Below are 22,308 nucleotides of genomic sequence, written 5' to 3'. Positions count from 1 at the left end.
AACATTTTGCAGATATTCAGGCCATCTAAACGTTAAAAAAAGTAGCATGTTTGAACTTATAAAAGGGGTATATTTGAGGTCATTATACTTGCACATTTTTACAGAAGCGGTTGCCAAATATAGATGTGAAATAAGGTTAGATCTTCAATAACAATTCAAAATAGATATACAACCCATAGAATTAATTATGTCTAACATGCATTTAATTTAACATAATGTGGAATTTATGTTAAGGTGCTACCTCAACTATTATGATTACTGGAATGGTTCGTGTGAAGGTACATACTATTGTTTGCTTTAATATCTTAAGAAAACAAAAATATATTAAATGAATAGGTATTCAAATATTCACGAATCTCAAATTCTTATGTCCTCTAGGTACACTTGGTGTTAATTGCACTGGTGAATGTGTCCCTAATTTTGGAAAGCTCTGTATAAATATATGTCGCTGTGATTATGAAAAGTGTAGTAATGAATATGGTTGTCTGAATGATAGACACGTGCCACTCGGTAAGAACGTATATTTATTTAGAAATAACATATATTTCGGCAAAGACATTCGTATCCCTTACATTCTATTACCCAATTTATTTAATATGACCCCCTTAATATTTTTGATAAATTTTACAAGGGAGATTAAGGTAAATTCCAGTATTTTTCATCAATGAGCAAGTTTAGGAGCTGGTATACTTCAGATACTGGCAATCAATGTTAGTTAGATTAAAGGTTATATAAAATACCAAGACATAACATATGCATCAAGCTGAAGTTTAAGGTAAAATTATAGAACAAAATGTTTAAACTACCAACCTTAATAATAAGTGAGAAAAAAGTGTATGATAATGTTTTCTTTGTAGGAAAAGAATAAAGTGAATTTTTGATAAATTTAGTGTACGCTCTTATTGGCCTCATCACAGCTATTTTTGTTGTCACCCTGTTCTTCTTCATTAAGTATCGGTAACGCAATTGCTAAATGGATGTTAAGCATGTTAAAAATGATGAAAAAAATTATTTGATAATTTCATTTCAGTAAGACCTACGTCAGAACTTTTTTCAGAAATAGGGTGCCGTCAATAAAGGAAAGGAGAGTCATAAAAAAACATTAAATTTCGTTTTATGACAATCTTTCATCTGCCTGCTTATTTCAATTAATTGATGCTTTAAAGTATTCACACAAATTTACCAATAGTGATATAACACGAATCTTTACCATTGAAATGGTTGACACACTTTTTTTGTTTCAAGAAAATCATGAAGAATATAGATATGATAGCGTAAATGCCGAAACATCCGAAGAAACTCAAGACGAGATACCTAGTTTACATGCAAAATCCATGGAAAATAGCTACAATAACCAATTGTTTTCCCAAATGCGCAATGTAGATGGTAAATCGGGCCAAAATGATTTTGATGTAGATCCCAAATCCCGCACTTTTGACACAGTGCCAGAGCATTCATTTGTCATTGTTGTTTATGAAGATGTTGATGACAATGAAGACTATCTTTATAGCAGAGACAGGTGTCAAAATGTACCATATAAGCAGAATTGTATCAATTAGAAAAGTGTATTACTAGCTTACTTGACTTCATAAAATCGCTAAAATTACTTCATCCCAAAACTATATGCAAGTTTTACTGTGAAATCACAAATTATTTGTCTTGCTAAGAATTCACTTTTATTTATAATTCGAAATAATCAATGGTTTGTCTTTGCACAATGCTTTACCCTAAGGCTTAACTTTAAAATTACTTTATTTTTCAGAAGACATGGAAATAAAAATGTTAGAGACAAGCAAGAGAAATATCTGTGACAGAGTCATCCGTCTACAAAATGAAGCAACCTGTCAAAGCGATTCAATAATAGTTGTAGCAATGAAGGATAAATCAAAAAGCCTTAAAGATTTAACGTCACCAGAACATGATAACCTTACACCTCTTGGAACAAGACCAAAAAATATGACAAATTACAATGAACGTTCCAGTAGTGCTACTGGGATATCACCATTCAACAAAATTTCTGAGTTTAAAGAAAATGAAAGTTTACATTATGAAAGTGATGAAAATAAGCACGAGTATCTGAAAATTCAATTTAACTTCGAGAAAACAAAATTAATGTGGTAGTCGAAGATGGTTCCTCAGATGAGTACAGCCAAGTGATGAAAAGAAAGAGAGTTATTTATGAGGAATCATGTACAATCCCAGTTCAATCAATGAACAGTAATGTCTTATCATTGACTAAGCTTTCTGATACATAACACGAGGAAGGTACAAGTGATACAAAAAGAAAAAAAACTCAATCCTTATCTTAAGTGTGTACATTTGTCACACAAACTATTACTCCTGTTGTAAACTTTACGAGCTTGATTGTTATGATGAAATATGAAGATAACAAACAGTATTCAATCTCGGAAGTCTAATGAAACGATACAAATTCAAAATTTAGAGGTTGGATCAGGTGCCATGGAGGAGAGAGCATCCTCTACTGACCGGTCATAAACAGACTAAACAAACCCACATATAATTGTATTTTCTACCTTTTACAATAATACAAAGTTAAGTTGATACATATACACAATAAATTTGTTAATATCCTAAATATTTTTTGTGTTTGTTTCAACATTAAATAGTATACATGTTCATCTTTATATACTATGAAAGGTTATAATAATGAAAAAGAGGAGGCAGAAAAAACCTGTTCTATTCTAAGTCGTAAAAATTGGCAAGAAAGCAAGCAAAAAAACTTTGAAGAGCTGAAATAGGGGTGCCAAAGACTGAAGCCAAACACATCGAAGGATCAGAAGTATACATAAGGGAGATAATCCTTCATTTTGAAATAATTTTCTAAATTTTATCACAACATTAAATATATATCCGTATTTTCAAGCTAGTACCGAAATACTTACATGTAGCTGCTGGGCAGTAGAGACTCTCGGGGACAAACAGTCCAATAGCAGAGGCCTTCAACCAGGGGTCATAATGAAAATCTTATACGGTACCAATTTTCATGCACCTGACGCGCATTCAGAGTAATTTTCGCAAGGGACTTAAAAATAATAAATCAATCAATAACGATTGGTATGAAATACATTTTTCAATCAAAATACAATTCATATATATATATATAGGTTTTATTTACAAAGAATGTCTTTGCTTCCATAAAATCTGTAAAATTTGTCTTTAGCTCAGCTATGTTAAGGAAGAAAAAGGAAAATGCGATCTTAGTACATTCTGAAAACATATTATTTTAAAAAATCTTTGTAACAAAGTAATATATGTAGGAAAGATAATAGAGATATCCATAATGGATAGGTTTGTGCCTTACTCAGTACCAGTTATGTTGCATGTATCAATTGTGTGTCACGTGACTGGTATAAAAATAGAATTGTTTAACTGAATGTAGAAAATGACGCTATTGCAAGGGCATACGCATGTTTTTGGAGGAAAAAAAGATATATATTAAAAAAGATTTTTCTTTTCAAAATGATATAATATATGATATAACATGATATAAGCAATTGATATTCCATGTTTTAGCTTAAACAATCTAATCTATGTCCTTGCACTTTTGAGGTTAATCCGGAATACATTTATCGTGTTAGCTCTTTACATTCTCTCTTTTTGTGCAGCTCCATAGCACTAGATAAATTCATAATCTACATAATTGTTTTAAATAGATTATTTTATGTTCCTTAGTTTGTATAACCTTGCCAAGGAGACTGAGCTCTTTTTTTGCTCAAAGCAGGCGAAATGAGAACACATGTATTAGAATGAATAATGTCATTTATTTTGTAAATAACGAAAAGATATATACAACACAGGGGGTCATTCATAAACATGTAACTTTAGTAATAACACATGTGGTGCTGAACACAATCATGACCCCCTATAATACTACATATGATAATAAATATCTACACAAAACAACAGATAGGGGGCTAAAGGACTAGAGATATTATGCAACACATGTACAAAAAATACATGACAGACCCCCTACTGTAAACTGATCATTTGTACTGTGTCAATTCAAGGCTATTTACGTCATTTATGACACAAGATCTGCTTCTAATAACTCCTTAGAATTGTTATCAAATGTTGTGATTTTACATGCTTTTATGAATAATTGATGTAATACATAAATGAAAGTTGTTATTTACGCATCATCATGTGGTTAGTTAAGATTTTTGCCGCTTTCTAAATTTTAAATCACAATGAAACTATCCGTGCGGTGCCTAATAAATGTATTTCGGGCCTTCCTTAATGTAGCTGAGCGACATTGATGTTGAAAGGCTGAACCTAATTCCAAGACAAGAGTTTAAGTCTTTCCATGTATCTTAAAGATATATTAACAAGTCCGCAATCAAAGGAGAGCCATTATTGCCCATCGTATTCCAAGAACATATTGAGAGAGAGAGAGAGAGAGAGAGAGAGAAAGAGAAAGAGAGAGAGAAAGAGAGAAAGAGAGAGAGAGATTTGCATTGTTTACAACTTTTTATGGTAATCTTAAGATGAGTGATGATTTTCAAACTGCTTTTTTTTTCATAAATGTATTATTCCCAGCAGTTATATTTTGAAAAGTCAACGAATTCTGTCGAGAAGATAGAAATTAAGATAGAACACAACAATCTTTTCATTTCTATTTATCAAATTATAGATTTATAATGGTCATTTCATTTTAAACCCAAAACAATCAAATATTTAAATAAGGTATTTACAAACAAACCAAAGTACACGATACTCGGACCATGTATTTTCAATTCACATGGAAGTACTTTACAAAACTATAATTCAGATTCGTAATTTCTTGGACTTACTTTGTGCAGAATCGTGGAAATATAATTCGAAATTGAAATACTATGAATAAAATTTGTTCATAAAGAGCAATTTGAGGATTATAATTACACATTTATTGCAGCAAGCTTAAAGAACTTCCTTATACATTTCTTTACAATTCATTTAGAGAGGAAATACCAAGGAAACATCCTAAAATTTGTACCTGAACTGCGTATTTTTTCGTTGTTTCCTTGATGGTACACCATGAAACAACATAAATTGCTACTTTGAACCTGCCCAGTGCAAGATATTACGAGGTAATTGAAAAAAAAGTATTAAAGAGTATATGTATCGGAGATATCTGATAGCTGAAACAGTGTAGACGTACATAGGACATTAAATAATGTGTATTTCATTCTAAGATTTCATATACATGTAAGATGGTTGTATTCACAAGAAGAGTATGTTTGGGATCGTTATTATTGTACATTCCTATAACAGCCGTTAAGTTATATAAATGTGGAGAAAGGTAGTATAATATAATTGAAAATAGACATAACAACCAATGGAAAATTATAGTGTTTTTGCGTTAATTATGATGCTTTTTTGTGTAAAGGTGCTGCATCAACTATTACGATCACTGGAATGGTTCATGTGTTGGTATGTACCGTACTGTGTTTCTTGCAAATACTTAATACATGTATCTGAAACCGATGGTAGGTGTGTCCTCCCACTGAACCTTAAATGTTCCAAATTTCTTCGCAGAATGTCCTCATGGCACATATGGCTTAAATTGTACTGGTGAATGTATCCCAGGATACTTTGGAAAGTTCTGTCAATCAGAATGTAGCTGTGCTATTGAAATGTGTAGCAAGTCATATGATTGTCCTAAACACAGACATGTTCCGACTGGGAAGTATACAATTGTTTTTAAATTATGAATACTTGGACAAAGGAGTATTTGTTATTTCTGTCTATTTTTGAAAATTTGTTTCATAACCTCCTAGTTATTCAATTTATCTAAAATTGGTTTGATAGTTAATCGAGGCACAACCCTTTTAAATTTATCACCGAATTAAGAAGCAAAAATACTTCAGAAATTGATACTGTGCATCATTTTTTGTCATTGTGGAGATAGCATTAAAATGATGTTCCAATCAAAGTTAATACAAGAAATTTTTGAACATTTAACTTAAAAAAGAGAAAAGATTTTGAGGAGTCATTTCCTTGTAAACAGATGAAAACAGCGATGCTTGGGTAAATGTAGCACACGTTCTACTTGGGTCCATCATAACCATTTTTATCGTCACCATTCTGCTCTTCATTAAGTGTAGGTAACACAATCTACAAACATTACGATTTGAATATTTAGACTGAGAGCAAAAACTTGTTATGGAAATACATATTCAGTAATCAAATTTAATGAGATCAGTTTTATTAACTTTAAATACATAGACTGCAGTGTTATTTGAATAGGCTTTGCAGACGTTATGCTGTCAAAAGAGAAGTAATCATTATTAACCTAACTCTATGGGTAAGTCTTTATTTAGAAAGGCATCAGCAAAAGCATGGGTTTTCATAAAAATGACAAACATGTATTCATAGCAACACGTTCTCCCATTCATTTTTAGTGAAAAGGCAATTAGAATTATTCATGGAACTTTGATGTCACATACATTTGTGCAATTGAGATGAATCACAGCAACCACTTTCTGTTTGAAGAAAATCATGAAGAGCACGGATATGAAAGTGGAAATACTGAAACATCAGAAGAAACTCAAAACATAACACAAAGATTACAAGAGAATTCATAAGAGAACAATTACTCTGATCTCAGCTTCCTCGAAATGCACGATGTATGTGATAAATGGAGCCGTGTCGATCCAAAAGCACGGAATGTGAACACAGTTCCGGAAAATGCATTTGTAATTGGTGTCTATGAAGATGTTGATGACAATTAGGAATGTTTCAGTAGCAGAGCCATATGTCAAAATTTATTTTATGAAATAGGATGTTACTTGTACGACTGATATAACGCTATAAAAATAAAAAGGTTGCCAAAAAAAAAATCAATAAAAAATGTTTATTTATCAAAGTTTTAAATAAAAAAAAATCTGTCGACAAGCTTCACGGCGTTCCGAATGTCAGAAATCTTGGTGCATTTTTCGATCGAATCCTATCTTTTGAAAAGCAATGTAATGCTGTTTCACGGACATGCTACTCGCAAATTCGCAAAATAGGACGCATTAGACATTTTCTTACGGATGGGGCATGTAAAACACTTGTCCACTCTCTGGTGACGTCACGATTGGACTATGGTAATGCGCTCTTATTCAACATAAATAGCACATATATTAGCAAATTCCAGAGAGTTAAGAACACAGCTGCTAGACTCATTACCAGGACAGGCAAGCGTGAACATATTCATCCCATACTTGTTGAGCTACATTGGCTTCCTGTCAAATGTAGAGTGCAATACAAACTATGTGTTTATGTCTTCAAAGCACTTCATGGTTTGGCACCGACTTATCTTTCTGAACTAGTTCGCGAATACAGACCCGCTAGGTCACTTCTCTCGATTTCGTCAATCAAGTTGGTTGTGCCTCGAGTCCGATCAAAAACATACGGTGATCGTAGATTCGATAGAGTTACTCCAACACTTTGGAATCAACTTCGACAAGTTCACAAATTGGAAGTTTTTAAAAGGGAACTTAAGACTCATCCTTTTAAAAAAAGCCTTTATTTGAAGTGGAAAGTGTATATACGTATGGCTTGTTTTAATATCAACTTGACTGTATTTTTAGAATGTCTTACTATTTTACAGGTGATATAAGATTGTTTTAGTCTTCCATTTGTTATGTAGATTGTTATATCTATGTAAAGCGCTTTAGAGTTCACATAAGATAAGGCGCTATATAGAATTTTATTATTAAGGTCTTCCGTTTTCACGGAAGACCTTATAGTGATTCTACTGTTTCTTATTATTATTATTGTTATTCTTATTTTTCCTCCCATATTTTGTGCACGCGTTTTCTCAAAAACTATTCAGTGGTTTTCAGTGATTTTTTCAGGGATAATGGACATTATTATGAACTTTGTGCATTTGAGGAGAAAATTCAAAAAATCTTTTTCGGTTCCATGTAATGGCCAATTTTCTGATTTTGAATTGGATTTTGTCTTCCTATCTCCTCTAGAATGGCTAAAGATATGAACTGGAGACATGTCAAAGATGATAGAGCATGACTTGTAGATGTTCTGACCAATTTTATGTGTGTCGTCGATGCTTTCGGTCACCACCAGAAGCGAATTTCAAAAAAGGATTTTTTTCAACTTTTTTGTTTTTCATTATTTTTCTTTGATATTATTATGGTTAATAGAAACACTTCTAAAAATTCTTAATATATATTTTGTTTTAAAATTGATAAATTCAAACTCTAGATATTTGCATTTTAAAATTTGAAGCGGGGTCAAAATGGCGGCCGTCTCCGTAAACTCCGACGAGCTGGTCGGAGTTTACGGAGACAGCCGAACGTCTTGTTGAACGAAACTAGCAAAAGGATCAATAAAATGTACAGGAATTATTGGATCTGGAAGATTTTGGAAATGGATAATCTGTCTTTGAAAACGTAAATACTCTGGCCTCCAAATGCAATAAAATTAGTAGTATTTTACAATAATATATATGATAATGGAAACCATTCAATAGAACAAACATTTTAAAGAAAAGCGCGAAGATTTGCTCGTGACGTTTGGCGCGAAATAATGTATCGTAACACCCATCCCTTTTCATAGTACACAAATGGTCTGATACAGAAGAGCAGAAAAAGATAACATTGACATGAAATACGTGTATATGGAATTGCATGGAATAAAAAGTTGAATATATATGTATAAGGAATAAAAGAAGTAAACAGTATCATCAGTTCATCAGTAAAAGATTATTTCTTCTGCTGACAGTTATTGTTTAATTCAACTCAATTAAGGTGATTCGAACCTGACGAATTCAAATCTACCGCGCAACTCGAACTGCTGAAGATAGGCTGATGTCGTGATACTAATAATTGCGACTCATTTGTTATAGAACTAATTTATAGGGTCACAAACAACAATTTGATTGTCAAATAAAGTAATTTTCATTAGAATATTCATACTATTTATCAAAATTAGCTTTTTGAAAGTTCTTCCGACATTGGGAATTTACGACATATCCACGCCGTTTTCCGTCGCCATGTTGATAAAAAGACGGTCACTTACATTTTCAGAGAAAAAACACTGTATATTCGGTTGTATTTATATGCAAGAAGTCTATGAATATATTCTGTTTGGTATCTAACAACAACTATCCAGACGATTTCATTTCTGGGTACAAGATCACGATGTTCATCATGATTTTCACGTAAAATGCATTCCAAAATCAAAACAGAAAATCTTTTTTTCTGTTTTAGGCATTTTGCCCTCAGGTATTGACAAAATCTAACAAAAAACACAGTTTTGTAAGACATTTATTCATAAGATTGTGAAAAATCAGCATTTTTTCTAATGGATACACGATCTAGTGTCACAAATAAACTGAAATTTAAATATTTGGAGGACCTATTGACAATTTAGCAAGACTTTACAGGGTAAATTTCCCCCGAAAGAAAATCACTGATTCACATCTTAAAGATAGCAAAAACATACAGGGTAAATTTCCTCTCAAAAATGACATTGAAACAGTACCTAAAGTAATTCAAAACAAAAGCAACAATCTTTTAGATAGCAAGACTTTTTCGGGGTAAATTTCCCCCCACAGAATATCACTGATACAGTTTTCACTACTCTTATAAAAAGCTAACATTACACTTTGAAAATAGCAGAACTCTACAGGGTAAATTTCCTCTCAAAAATATGACATTGATTCAGTTTATGGACAGTGTTTGAAAGCAAAAGCAACCATCTTGATGATAGCAAGACTTTACGGGGTAAATTTCCCCCCAAAGAAAATCTCTAATACAGTATTTATGATTCGCAAACATCGTGAAGATGGCAACAATCTACATAGTAATTTTTCTCTCAAAAATAATATTGATACAATTCATACACAGTATTTCTAAGCAAAACACCAATCTTGTAGAAAGCAAGATTTTACGTGGTAAATTTCCCCTCCAGAAAACATCATTAGCTGACACAGTATTCATTACTCTTATAAAAGCGAACATTACACTTTGAAAATTGCAGAACTCTACAGGGTAAATTTCCTCTAAAAAAAAACATTGATTTAGTTTATATACATTGTTTGAAAGCAAATGCAACCATCTTGATGATAGCAAGACTTTACGGGGTAAATTTTCCCCCAAAGAAAATCTCTAATACAGTATTTATGATTCGCAAACATCGTGAAGATGGCAACAATCTATAGAGTAATTTTTCTCTCAAAAATGATATTGATACAGTTTATACACAGTATTTCAAAGCAAAAACAACCATATTTTAGATAGCAAAACTTTACGGGGTAAATTTCCCCCAAAAGAATATCACTCATACAGAAGTTAGGCTTCACAATATCTTGGTGGTAGCAAAAATCTACAGGGTAAATTTCCTCTTAAAATAATTATTGATACAGTTTATCTTATAAAAAGCGAACATTACACTTTGAAAAATCGCAGAACTCTACAGGGTAAATTTCCTCTCAGGGATGATATTGATACAGTTTATATACAGTATTAAAAGCAAAAACAGCCATCGTTTAGATAGCAAGACTTTACGGGGTAAATTTCCCCCCAAAGAAAATAACTGATATAGTTTTTATGATTCACAACATCTTAAAGATAGCAAAAATCTTCAGGGTAAACTGCCTCCCAAAAATAACATCGATACATCTTCCATATATTAATTCAAAGCAAAAGCACCAATGTTTTAGATAGTAAGACTTTACGGGGTAAATTTCCCCCCAAAGAAGGTATCACTGATACAGTATTCACTACTCTTGTAAAAAGCGAACATTACACTTTGAAAATCGCAGAACTCTACAGGGTAAATTTCCTCTCAAAAATGACATTGATTCAGTTTATATACAGTGTGGAAAGCAAAGGCAACCATCTTGATGATAGCAAGACTTTACGGGGTAAATTTCCCCCAAAAGAAAATCACTGAAACAGTATTTTTGATTCGCAAACATTTTTAAGATGGCAACAATCTATAAGGTAATTTTCCTCTTAAAAATGACATTGATAAGTTTATATACAGTATTTCAAAGCAAAAACATTCATCTTTAAGATAGCAAGACTTTACGGGGTAAATTCCCCCCAAAGAAAACCACTGATACAGAATTTATGCTTTGCAATATATTGGAGGTAGTAAAAATTTACGGGGTAAATTTCCTCTAAGAATATTACTGATACAGTTTAGATGTACATCATACTTAGAAAAAAACAAACATTAAACTTTGAAAATAGCAAGTATGTACGGGTTAAATCCTTCCCTCCCAAAGAGTATCAATAATACAGTTTATATTATTCAAAGCATGACCAAACACTGCAACTCGATGATAGCAAGACTTTACGGGATAACCCCCCCACCCCACCCACCCCCCCAAAAAAAAGAATGCCAATTATGCAGTTTATGTAATTCACAGAATAAATCAACTAACTAAAAACTAATTCTGTATATATTGTTTACAGAAAAGCATACATTACATCTTGATGACAAAAAATTTCATATTAAAGAATATTAAAAATATATTATTTTTATATCACAAACGATACTTTTATCTTAATATCATGCAAGCTGGAAAAGCTACATATTAAAGTTAACATAATATTAAACCTTCTAAACATAGAAAAACATACAAAAACATAAAAAAAACCTCTGACATCTTTCTTTCTCTGTTAAAGGTATAAGATTTCTTTGTGCCCCGTTACACTTTCTTTATTTAAACAGCGTCCTTCTTTAATATCTTTGACCGAAGTTCCAATACTATGCTTTTCTCTTGGCTGATACACTAGACAGATTGTAGAGTGCATTTTCCAACGGAAATCAGGCAATCCTATTCTGAACCAATCCATAGTCGACCTATGGATGAAAATTTTAAGTCTCATAAACTTCAATTTTCCAAAGCCTTAGGTATTTATATATGATTTCATGACAGATATGACTGGTTTAATATTGCGCACTAGAGTAGATCAGCAGGTGCCTGCTCCGAATTTTTGTAAAACAGTCTTTCTGTTTATATTGCATGGAAATTGCATTCATCTAAAGAACCCCCCCCCCCCCCCAATACACACTCATATACACACATACATTTATACATGTTTCTGAGAATAATGCTCATTCGTGATATGGATCTACATAAGATAATCAAAAAAGTTACTATAGTATTGTATTTGTATTGTACATGTATTACTGATGCCCTCTAGGTCCATCATGGACATTTTTTAAGGGGAAGTGAGAGAGGTAACTAATAGCATATGCAGATAGTTTTACTGCAACCTAAATGTTGGTTAAAGTTTAACATTTCAGCTTCAGTTATTAAACCTAAAAAATATATATATCGTGACATATATAAAATTGTATATTTACCTTGTTTGTTCAAGATTTGGACTTGAATTTGTAGTTCAGTTCCAGCACTAAGCAGTCTCTTTTGTATCGAATCGTCCATAAAAGTACACTTTTGAAACATGCTTAAAGTACTTGCGTCCACAAAACTGAGAGGTCATCTAGCTTGGTTTCCTTTCCCTAATTTGCTTAGTGTTCTGTGTGACCTTTGGCATGGATGAGCCAGGGAACAAGGCAATGAACGTCGGCCATATCAATATGGCCAATAATATTTAAATTCCCAACTCACTATTCATCATATAGTGTATATTACAGGGAAACGGACAAATTGCTTTCAAGGAAAATGAGTGAATTTATCAATGGGTGGTTGCGAGAAAAAAAATTGAGGTGATCAGTTTCTCATCACTTTACTGTTTACTCTTCCGCTGCGTGAATTCCAGATGTCAATCAACCCTTTTATTGGATAGCATTGCGGTCATGTCATAAATCTGACCCAAGCTAAAATAATTTCTACATTTTCTCAGCATCCATGTCTTGATCTATAAAAAGCACAGGTTGACCTTCTTAAAACTTGGTGACATTTTACATTTTGCTTTCTATATTCTGGTGTCTACCTTTCCTAGCTGTATTCTTTGCGGAGTATCGGATGTTAAGTGCAAAAATTAATGAAAGAAAGATAGACAAAAAATTTAAACATAAGATTTTTTCATGTACATGTACCATAATTACAGTAACGAAATCTATCTACTTTTGTTGTTTATATTTTTATCTTTTACGTCTTTTTTCCGAAATTATAACACGTTATATTTTGTATACACGTACATGTGTATATGTACAGATTAAGAGAAATGTACATGAATAAAAAGATAAAACTACTGGTATACATGGTAGAGGCCGTGAACCATTATTTTAAACAGGCTCATATCGGCGATCGTACATTTGATAAGTAGAAAGAAGAAAAAAGGAATTCCCCGAGTGTTTTTCGAGTATTAATCTCAGCTAACTTCTTATGATACCATTTTTGTGATTAATTTTAATAATTGAATATTTAAACACTGCACATATAGGCAGAATTATTTATGAAAATTTTCAAAAAACAGAATTGTTACTTAGCAGACATTTTCGACAATCGATTATGCCGGAAATGTCCGAGATGATTGCGATTGTCATAGTCAAGGTCATTCTATTTTAGTTCAAAAACGTATCCTTTACAATTACTTTCTCTATTCCACGTTACACAATTAAAACAATTCCGCGCAGCCAAGTACAGATGACTATCAGATTTTCAACCCATTAGTTCACGATTAGTAGCAATGTGTGCTCAGCATGTATGCTTTAGGTACTCAAAGGCAATGATATCGCATTGCCCATCCTGCAGAAGTCACCATGCAATTCAGTCAATTAATTAGAAGAAAACAATTCTTTTACACTCTATTGCTTAGCATGGTATTACAAGATATAAAGAAATACACAAAGAATGCATAGTTTTTTTAATGTCAAAAATGATGTACTCATAAATTTATTTTTTTTTAAAGTTCGGAATAAAGTTCTATTAATATTGCTTTTTTAATAGCTTTTTTTTTAATTAATTTTTCTTTTTATAACTTAAAGGAGTAGCCGTAAAGATAGATGAACTTTCTTAGGAAAGAATAACTGTTCATGATTTTTGTTACATCTTGAAAAAAAAAAAAAATTCAACAGTGCAATAAAATACTGCCACATTAATGAATTATGCATATGCGATTGCAGTAGAGTACATGTAAAACAAGTAACTTAGTATAATGGAATGAAATTCAATGACCTTGAAAAATCAACAAATTCAAAGAGGGCAGCTTGTACATTGCAAGAAATCCCGTCCGATTTAGCTGTGAGCTGAACTCAATACAAGTGCTATTAACGCTAATCACTGATATTCCCCTAAGAGTGATTCAAGACAATTGATGGCAGAATCTTGGAGAGGTGGATCTAAGGGGAAAAATACTTTTACAATTTTTTTCTTCGGATGTCATTGATAAATTTAGCATTTATTTCCTTTGATATGATTAATCATTTTGCTACCACGCATTCTTCTACATTTTAACATGTGGAATTTATTTCAATTTTATTTAGAATTAATTAAATTTTTCTTGGAATTCAGCGGTTTTTTTTAATTATAGCCTTTAAATATTTCTGAATCTAAGGAGAATCCATAGTGTGCAAGTCCCTCTAGGACACAGCGAGTTACATGTACCCCATACGATGCATATTTCACTTACCCCTTGAGAAGAAGGTAAACATGACCTATTTACACCCTTCCTACTAAGCATTCAAAGGCAACATTTCTCAGTATTTTAAATTTCAATATTAATTCTTTTCCCAACACACTCTCCTTTCAATGCCCTAAAATCAGCCCAATCCACCCCGTATACATCATTAGACATATTTAAGGGAGAAAACTGTGTTTTTAATTGGTACTACTTGCGTGGTCAATGAAATGGGGTAAAATTAGTAACCTATGACATACTTATACCTTCTACCATCAAATTAAGGGTTACAGATTCGAACACTTATTTTAACTTCCTTTTTGTTTTACTTTGTTTATTGTTAACTCGTTTATTTCCTATAATTATATGTTTCATTTTAAATTCATTATTATTATTGAGCGCGTAGGATATTGAAATCATGCCCTCCCCCTCCCCCCTCCCAAAAAAAAAAAAAAATAGGGCCTCAAATTGTTCTCTGAAAATGTTTTAAAGCTTTAATTTTTAAAATCTGTAAAAGTTTTGGATCCTTCCCTCAACACTGCTGACATCATTTGTCTCGCAACACTCTCATAGGTAATATAAAGATTAGCGTTAATTGCACTTTGATTAAATTCAGTCTAAAACTACACTGGAGAAAATCCACAGAATTTCTTCCAAAATCTCTTAGGTTTGATAGATAACAGATTTAGTTGCTGAGAAAATTTAGAAATAACAGCCTAAGGTCAGATTTATGACACGGCCGCAATGCTATCCAATACAAGCCCGGGTTGAATAAACAGGACTTCACGCAGCGGGAAAGTAAACGGTAAAATGATGAGGGACAGATCACCTCAATTCAATATGTTCAATAATTTTCTTTAAAGCAATATGTATATTTTAATTTTTGTGTTAAAACAGTTGATTAGGTATTTAAGGAGTGTTTCAAAAGTGTATTTTTATGACGAGTCGATACAAAAGTGACTGTTTTGTGCTGAATGGAACAATTACAAATTCAAGACCAAATCTTGAACAATACTAAAGTTCTTGAAGCTTTCTTTGTGTATTTCTTTATATCTTGTAATACCATGCTAAGCAATAGAGTGTAAAAGAATTATTTTCTTCTAATTAATTGACTGAATTGCATGGCGACTTCTGCAGGATTGGCAATGCGATACCATTGCCTTTGAGTACCTAAAGCATACATGCTGAGCACACATTGCTACTAATCGTGAACTAATGGGTTCAAATTCTGATAGCCATTTATACTTGGCTGCGCGGGGTTGTTTTGTGTAACGTGGAATAGGGAAAGTCATTGTAAATAATACGTTTTTGAACTAAGATAAAATGACCTTGACTGTGACAATCGCAATCCTCTCGGACATTTCCGGCATAATCGATTGTCGAAAATGTCTACTAAGTAACAATTCTGTTCTTTGAAAACTTTCATAAATAATTCTGCCTATATGTGCAGTGTTTAAATATTCAATTATTAAAATTAATCACAAAAAATGGTATCATAAGAAGTTAGCTGAGATTAATACTCGAAAAACACTCGGGGAATTCCTTTTTTCTTCTTTCTACTTATCTAATATACGATTGCCGGTATGAGCCTGCTTAAAATAATGGTACACGGCCTCTACCATGTATACCTGTAGTTTTTTTTTTTTTTATTCATGTACATTTCTCTTAATCTGTACATATACACATGTATATGTATACAAAATATAACGTGTTATAAATTCGGGAAAAGAGACTTGTAAAGAGAAAAATATAAACAACAGTAATAGATTTCGTCACTGTATTTATGGTACATGAAAAATCTTATGTTTAAATTTTTGTCTATCATTCTTTCATTAATTTTTGCACTTGACATCCGATACTCCGCAAAGAATACAGCTAGGAAAGGTAGACACCAGTATATGGAAAGCAATACGAAGGTGGATATTTTTTCTTTAATTTTTAAATTGATGTACAATATATTCGAGTTCTAAAGTCAATAATACGTTCTATCAATATTGCTTTTCATTAGCTATTTTTTATTTTCTCTTTTTCAACCTAAAGTTGTGTCAGAGTAGAAAGATCAACTGAAAAAGAATAACTGTTCATAATTTTTCACATCTTACATATTTAGTAAAGTAATAATAACTGCCACATGAATAGATGACGCGTATGCAACTGCAGTAGAGTATATGTAAAATGTCACAGTTTTAAGAAGGTCAACCTGTGCTTTTTATAGATCAAGACATGGATGCTGAGAAAATGTAGAAATTATTTTAGCTTAGGTCAGATTTATGACATGACCGCAATGCTAGCCAATAAAAGGGTTGATTGACATCTGGAATTCACGCAGCGGAAGAGTAAACAGTAAAGTGATGAGGAACTGATCACCTCAATTTTTTTTCTCGCAACCACCCATTGATAAATTCACTAATTTTCCTTGAAAGCAATTTGTCCGTTTCCCTGTAATATACACTATATGATGAATAGTGAGTTGGGAATTTAAATATTATTGGCCGTATTGATATGGCCGGCGTTCTTTTGCCTTGTTCCCTTGCTCATCCACGCCAAAGGTCACACAGAACACTAAGCAAATTAGGGAAAGGAAACCAAGCTAGGTGACCTCTCAGTTTTGTGGACGCAAGTACTTTAAGCATGTTTCAAAAGTGTACTTTTATGGACGATTCGATGCAAAAGAGACTGCTTTGTACTGGAACTGAACTACAAATTCAAGTCCAAATCTTGAACAAACAAGGTAAATATACAATTTTATATATGTCACGATATATGTATTTTTAGGCAGTATCTGCATTTAAATTTGTTCCTGATCTACAATTCCATTGCGCAGCATAAGGATTTCAGAACTTGGTTGCTTTCTTTATTCCGTGAAATAATTGAAGCTGAAATGTTAAACTTTAACCAACATTTAGGTTGCAATAAAAACTATCTGCATATGCTCTCTGAGTTACCTCTCTCACTTCCCCTTAAAAAATGTCCATGATGGACCTAGAGGGCATCAGTAATACATGTACAATACAAATATAATACTACAGTAAGCGCATTTAACTTTTTTTAATTATCTTATGTAGATCCATATCACGAATGAGCATTATTCTCAGAAACATGTATAAATGTATGTGTGTATATGAGTGTGTTTTGGGGGGAGGGATCTTTAGAAGAATGCAATTTCCATGCAATATAAACAGAAAGACTGTTTTACAAAAATTCGGGAGCAGGCACCTGCTGATCTACTCTAGTGCGCAATATTAAACCAGTCATATCTGTCATGAAATCATATATAAATGCCTAAGGCTTTGGAAAATTGAAGTTTATGAGACTTAAAATTTTCATCCATAGGTCGACTATGGATTGGTTCAGAATATGGTTGCCAGATTTCCTTTGGAAAATGCACTCTACAATCTGTCTAGTGTATCAGCCAAGAGAAAAGCATAGTATTGGAACTTCGGTCAAAGATATTAAAGGAGGACGCTGTTTAAATAAAGAAAGTGTAACGGGACACAAAGAAATCTTATACCTTTAACAGAGAAAGAAAGATGTCAGAGGTTTTTTTTTATGTTTTTGTATGTTTTTCTATGTTCAGAAGGTTTAATATTATGATAACTTTAATATTCAGCTTTTCCAGCTTGCATGATATTAAGATAAAAGTATCGTTTGTAATATAAAAATAATATATTATTGATATTCTTTGATATGAAATTTACCCCGAGTCTTTTTGTCATCAAGTTGTAATGTATGCTTTTTCTGTAAACAATATATACAGAATTAGTTTATTTTATGAGAGGAAATTTACCTTGAAAAGTTCTGCTTTTTTCAAAAAGTAATATTTGTTTTATTCTGTGAATTATATAAACTGCAGCAGTGATATTTATTGTGGGGGGGGGGGGGGTTATCCCGTAAAGTCTTGCTATCATCGAGTTGCAGTGTTTGTTCATGCTTTGAATAACATAAACTGTATTATTGATAGTCTTTGGGAGGGAGGTATTTACCCCGTACATACTTGCTTTTTTCAAAGTTTAATGTTTCTTTTTTTTAAGTATGATGTAGACTGTATTAGTAATATTTTTTAGAGGAAATTTTCCCCGTAAATTTTTACTACCTCCAAGATATTGCAAAGCATAAATTCTGTATCAGTGATATTCTTGCAGGGGGGGGGGGTTTACCCCGTAAAGTCTTGCCATCTTAAAGATGACTGTTTTTGCTTTGAAATACTGTATATAAACTGTATCAATGTAATTTTTAATAGGAAAATTACCTTATAGATTGTAACCATCTTATAGATGTTTGCGAATCAAAGATACTGTTTCAATGATTTTCTTTGGGGGGAAATTTACCCCGTAAAGTCTTGCTATCATCAAGATGGTTGCCTTTGCTTTCAACACTGTATATAAACTGAATCAATGTCATTTTTGAGAGGAAATTTACCCTGTAGATTTTTGTTACCGCCAAGATATTGTGAAGCATAAATTCTGTATGAGTGATATTCTTTTGAGGGAAATTTACCCCGTTAAGTTTTGCTATCTAAAATATGGTTGTTTTTGCTTTGAAATACCGTGTATAAACTGCATCAATGTCATTTTTGAGAGAAAAATTACCCCGTAGATTGTTGCCTTCTTCACGATGTTTGCGAATCATAAATACTATATTAGTGACTTTATTTGGGGGGAAATTTACCCCGTAAAGTCTTGCTATCATCAAGATGGTTGCATTTGCTTTCAAACACTCTATATAAACTAAATCAATGTTGTTGTTTTTTTTTTGAGAGGAAATTTACCCTGTAGAGTTCTGCAATTTTTAAAGTGTAATGTTCGCTTTTATAAGAGTAGTGAATACTGTATCAGCTAGAGATATTCTTTGGGGGGAAATTTCCCCCGTAAAATCTTGCTTTCTACAAGATTGGTGTTTTGCTTAGAAATACTGCACTAGTGTATAAAATGTATCAATATGAATTTTGAGAGAAAAATTACTATGTAGATTGTTGCCATCTTCACGATGTTTGCGAATCATAAATACTGTATTAGCGCTTTTCTTTGGGGGGAAATTTACCCCGTTAATCTTGCTATCATCAAGATGGTTGCTTTTGCTTTCAAACACTGTACATAAACTGAATCAATGTCATTTTTGAGAGGAAATTTACCCTGTAGAGTTCTGCGATTTTCAAAGTGTAATGTTCGCTTTTTATAAGAGTAGGGAATACTGTAACAATGATATTCTTTGGGGGAAATTTACCCCATAAAGTCTTGCTATCTAAAAGACGGTTGCTTTTGTTTTGAATTACTGTAGGTACACTGTTTCAATGTCATTTTTGAGAGGAAATTTTCCCTGTAGTTTTTTGCTATCTTTAAGATGTGAATCAATGATTTTCGTTCGGGGGAAATTTACCCCGTAAAGTCTTGTTAAATTGTCAATAGTTCCTCCAAATATTTACATTTTAGTTTATTTGTGACACTAGATCGTGTTTCTATTAGAAAAACGCTGATATTTCACAATCTTATGAATAAATATCTTATAAATCTGTGTTCTTTTGTTAGATTTTGTCAATACCTGAGATCAAAATGCCTAAAACAGAAAAAAAGATTTTCTGTTTTGATTTTGGAATGCGTTGTAAGTACATGTATGTATAGAAAAAGATAGTACAGCAGAATTTTTTTAGTGGTAATGTTATATGATGTGTCCCTTTTTAGTATACGAAATTTGAAGATATCATTATGAAAGGTTATCTTGAATAATGCAGAAATAATATGAACAATGTACACTGTACATCTGTGTTATCTTTTCGACAATAAACAAAACAAAACCCACCTTGATTGAGCCAATGACATCAGTGAGTTCCGATTGTGATACTAGTTGCCATATTTTGTACAGTGTACTTGTGTTTTTCAAACAATATTTAATTTAATTACACAGCTGAGAATTTCTACACTGTATCACAAAAAAAAAATGCATATTTGTCAATGACTTAAAAAATGGGTCCCATGTTTATAATATTTAGAGAAGATAATACAGATAGTAAAGTGAAGTTAGTGAACAGAATTAGTCTGAAAGGCCTATTGCTAATTGAGATCATGGTAATTTTCAGGGGAAATAATTGCATTTCATGAACATTTCAATGGTCAATATCACTAAAAAAATGAAGAATTGATGTCCTACCTGCAAACTTGATGTAACAAGTCATGCGGTTTAAAATGATGTTTGTAAAAATATGCTGAAGGACAGTTGACGAATATTATATTCTTATTTAAAAAAAAATATTGAGGACCCTTGTTCATGAGCTTGTACACTGCAAACATTTATTTGTTTTGTTTGAAAGCAAAAAATAGGAAATTAAATAAATGTACATGTACTCGCATTGTGCAAAATATTTTTTTTGAATCATAGAATTGTGTTACAGTTTGATAAATATTAATTAACACTTTTTATTTTTACATTAATTTCAGATAAAGGAAGAAAGATGTTTAAGAGAAAGATGATCCCCAAAACAGTATACAGCCTTTAGAGGTGATAGAGATAATGGAGGATTGATGTGCATTCCAGCTAGAAAACTGATTGCACATTAAAAAAATGTTTTGCCATTCAACATTTTCATTACTTGTGGCTGTAGATGTTTAGTAAAAGGAAATAAATACCAGGTAATGATATCTCTATTAATGATGTAACTGTTTTGATGATATGAAAGATGAAGTAGAATTTAAAAGTTGTTTTGCTATAGAATATGATACAGACTTTTAATTGTACTGCTGTTTTGTAAACGTTAAAATTCAAGAGAGTTAAATTGACATAAATATATAGTGTTAAACACTGTTAAAGGAATGCCTATAAAATTCACTTGTAAATTGAATACCTATGTGTGATTTATTATCTCAACAGGTTTTTTGAAAGCTGCTAAAGGAACAGTCAGAATGGATTTCTTATCAATCAGCAGTCAAAATGTATAACCTTAGTAAACTCTCTGCAGTATGTTCTTTTTGATCCAGATGCACTGATAAATAACCTTGATATTGAAACCATCAGGCTGGGTATGAATAAATAATAAATAAATATCAACATTTCTGATCAAAAAAAAAAAAAAATCATAAATTAAACTTTTGACCTCCTCATCTGTGTTATGGTGTATTGAATGCTGAAGCATCACACACATTTTATAAACAAAAATTCATGTGTTGTGTAAAAATTCCTTCCTTCCATAGGTTTAAAACTATTTTTATTACAATTTTTTAATACTATTTTTATTACAATTATATTATGAAAATAAAAATGATAACTGAGTACTGAGTAACTTTATAATAGGTGTTACATGATTACATGTATTGCTATAATCCTTGTCCACCTTTCAGTAGGGCTATACCTGAAGAATTTTTTTTTTCAGGCTAAGGATCACATCTTTTTTTGTTTCCACCACTTGCCACCCATGACTGAAATGTTTGCTCTAGCTGCTATAAAAGACCTACATGTTCCTCAGAATTTTACCAATTGAAAGCCACAGCAAGTCAAAAGATTCAAGTTGGAAAAAAAAGAAAAGGAAAGAAACATTCATGTTAGAGATCACATAAAAGAAGCTAGTTTAATTAGAATATAAAAAAACTGTGCAGAACCTCCCTTGAGATTAAAAACCATTCTGTATAAACAGAACAGCAGCATAAATTATATGCTCTCTTGAGATACTTTTGCTATACCAATGTCTGTTTTCTCCATATGGTGTGTCCTTTTATAATATTTTCAGCAAGAGCTTGCAAAAGTTAGCACTGATATTGTCATTTTTTCTCATGCT

At 32.1% G+C, this 22,308-nt stretch overlaps 1 long non-coding RNA gene across 1 annotated transcript in view; it reads left to right on the top strand.

The window, feature by feature from the left end:
• The first annotated feature begins 9,015 nt into the window (after window positions 1–9,015).
• LOC133191713 (uncharacterized) overlaps window positions 9,016–22,308 on the top strand; it is a 136,440-nt gene continuing 123,147 nt past the window's right edge. The window contains exons 1-2 of the long non-coding RNA XR_009721729.1: window positions 9,016–9,166; window positions 20,978–21,169. This is a non-coding gene — a long non-coding RNA (uncharacterized LOC133191713). The remainder of the gene's footprint in view (window positions 9,167–20,977; window positions 21,170–22,308) is intronic.

Source organism: Saccostrea echinata, unplaced genomic scaffold (assembly GCF_033153115.1).
Source record: "Saccostrea echinata isolate AGI-Se365-2 ecotype Australia unplaced genomic scaffold, CSIRO_AGI_Sech_v1 ptg000024l, whole genome shotgun sequence".
Classification (NCBI taxonomy): domain Eukaryota; kingdom Metazoa; phylum Mollusca; class Bivalvia; order Ostreida; family Ostreidae; genus Saccostrea; species Saccostrea echinata.
The sequence above is the reverse complement of the archived record's forward strand: the minus strand, read 5'-3'. Positions and strand labels throughout refer to the sequence as shown.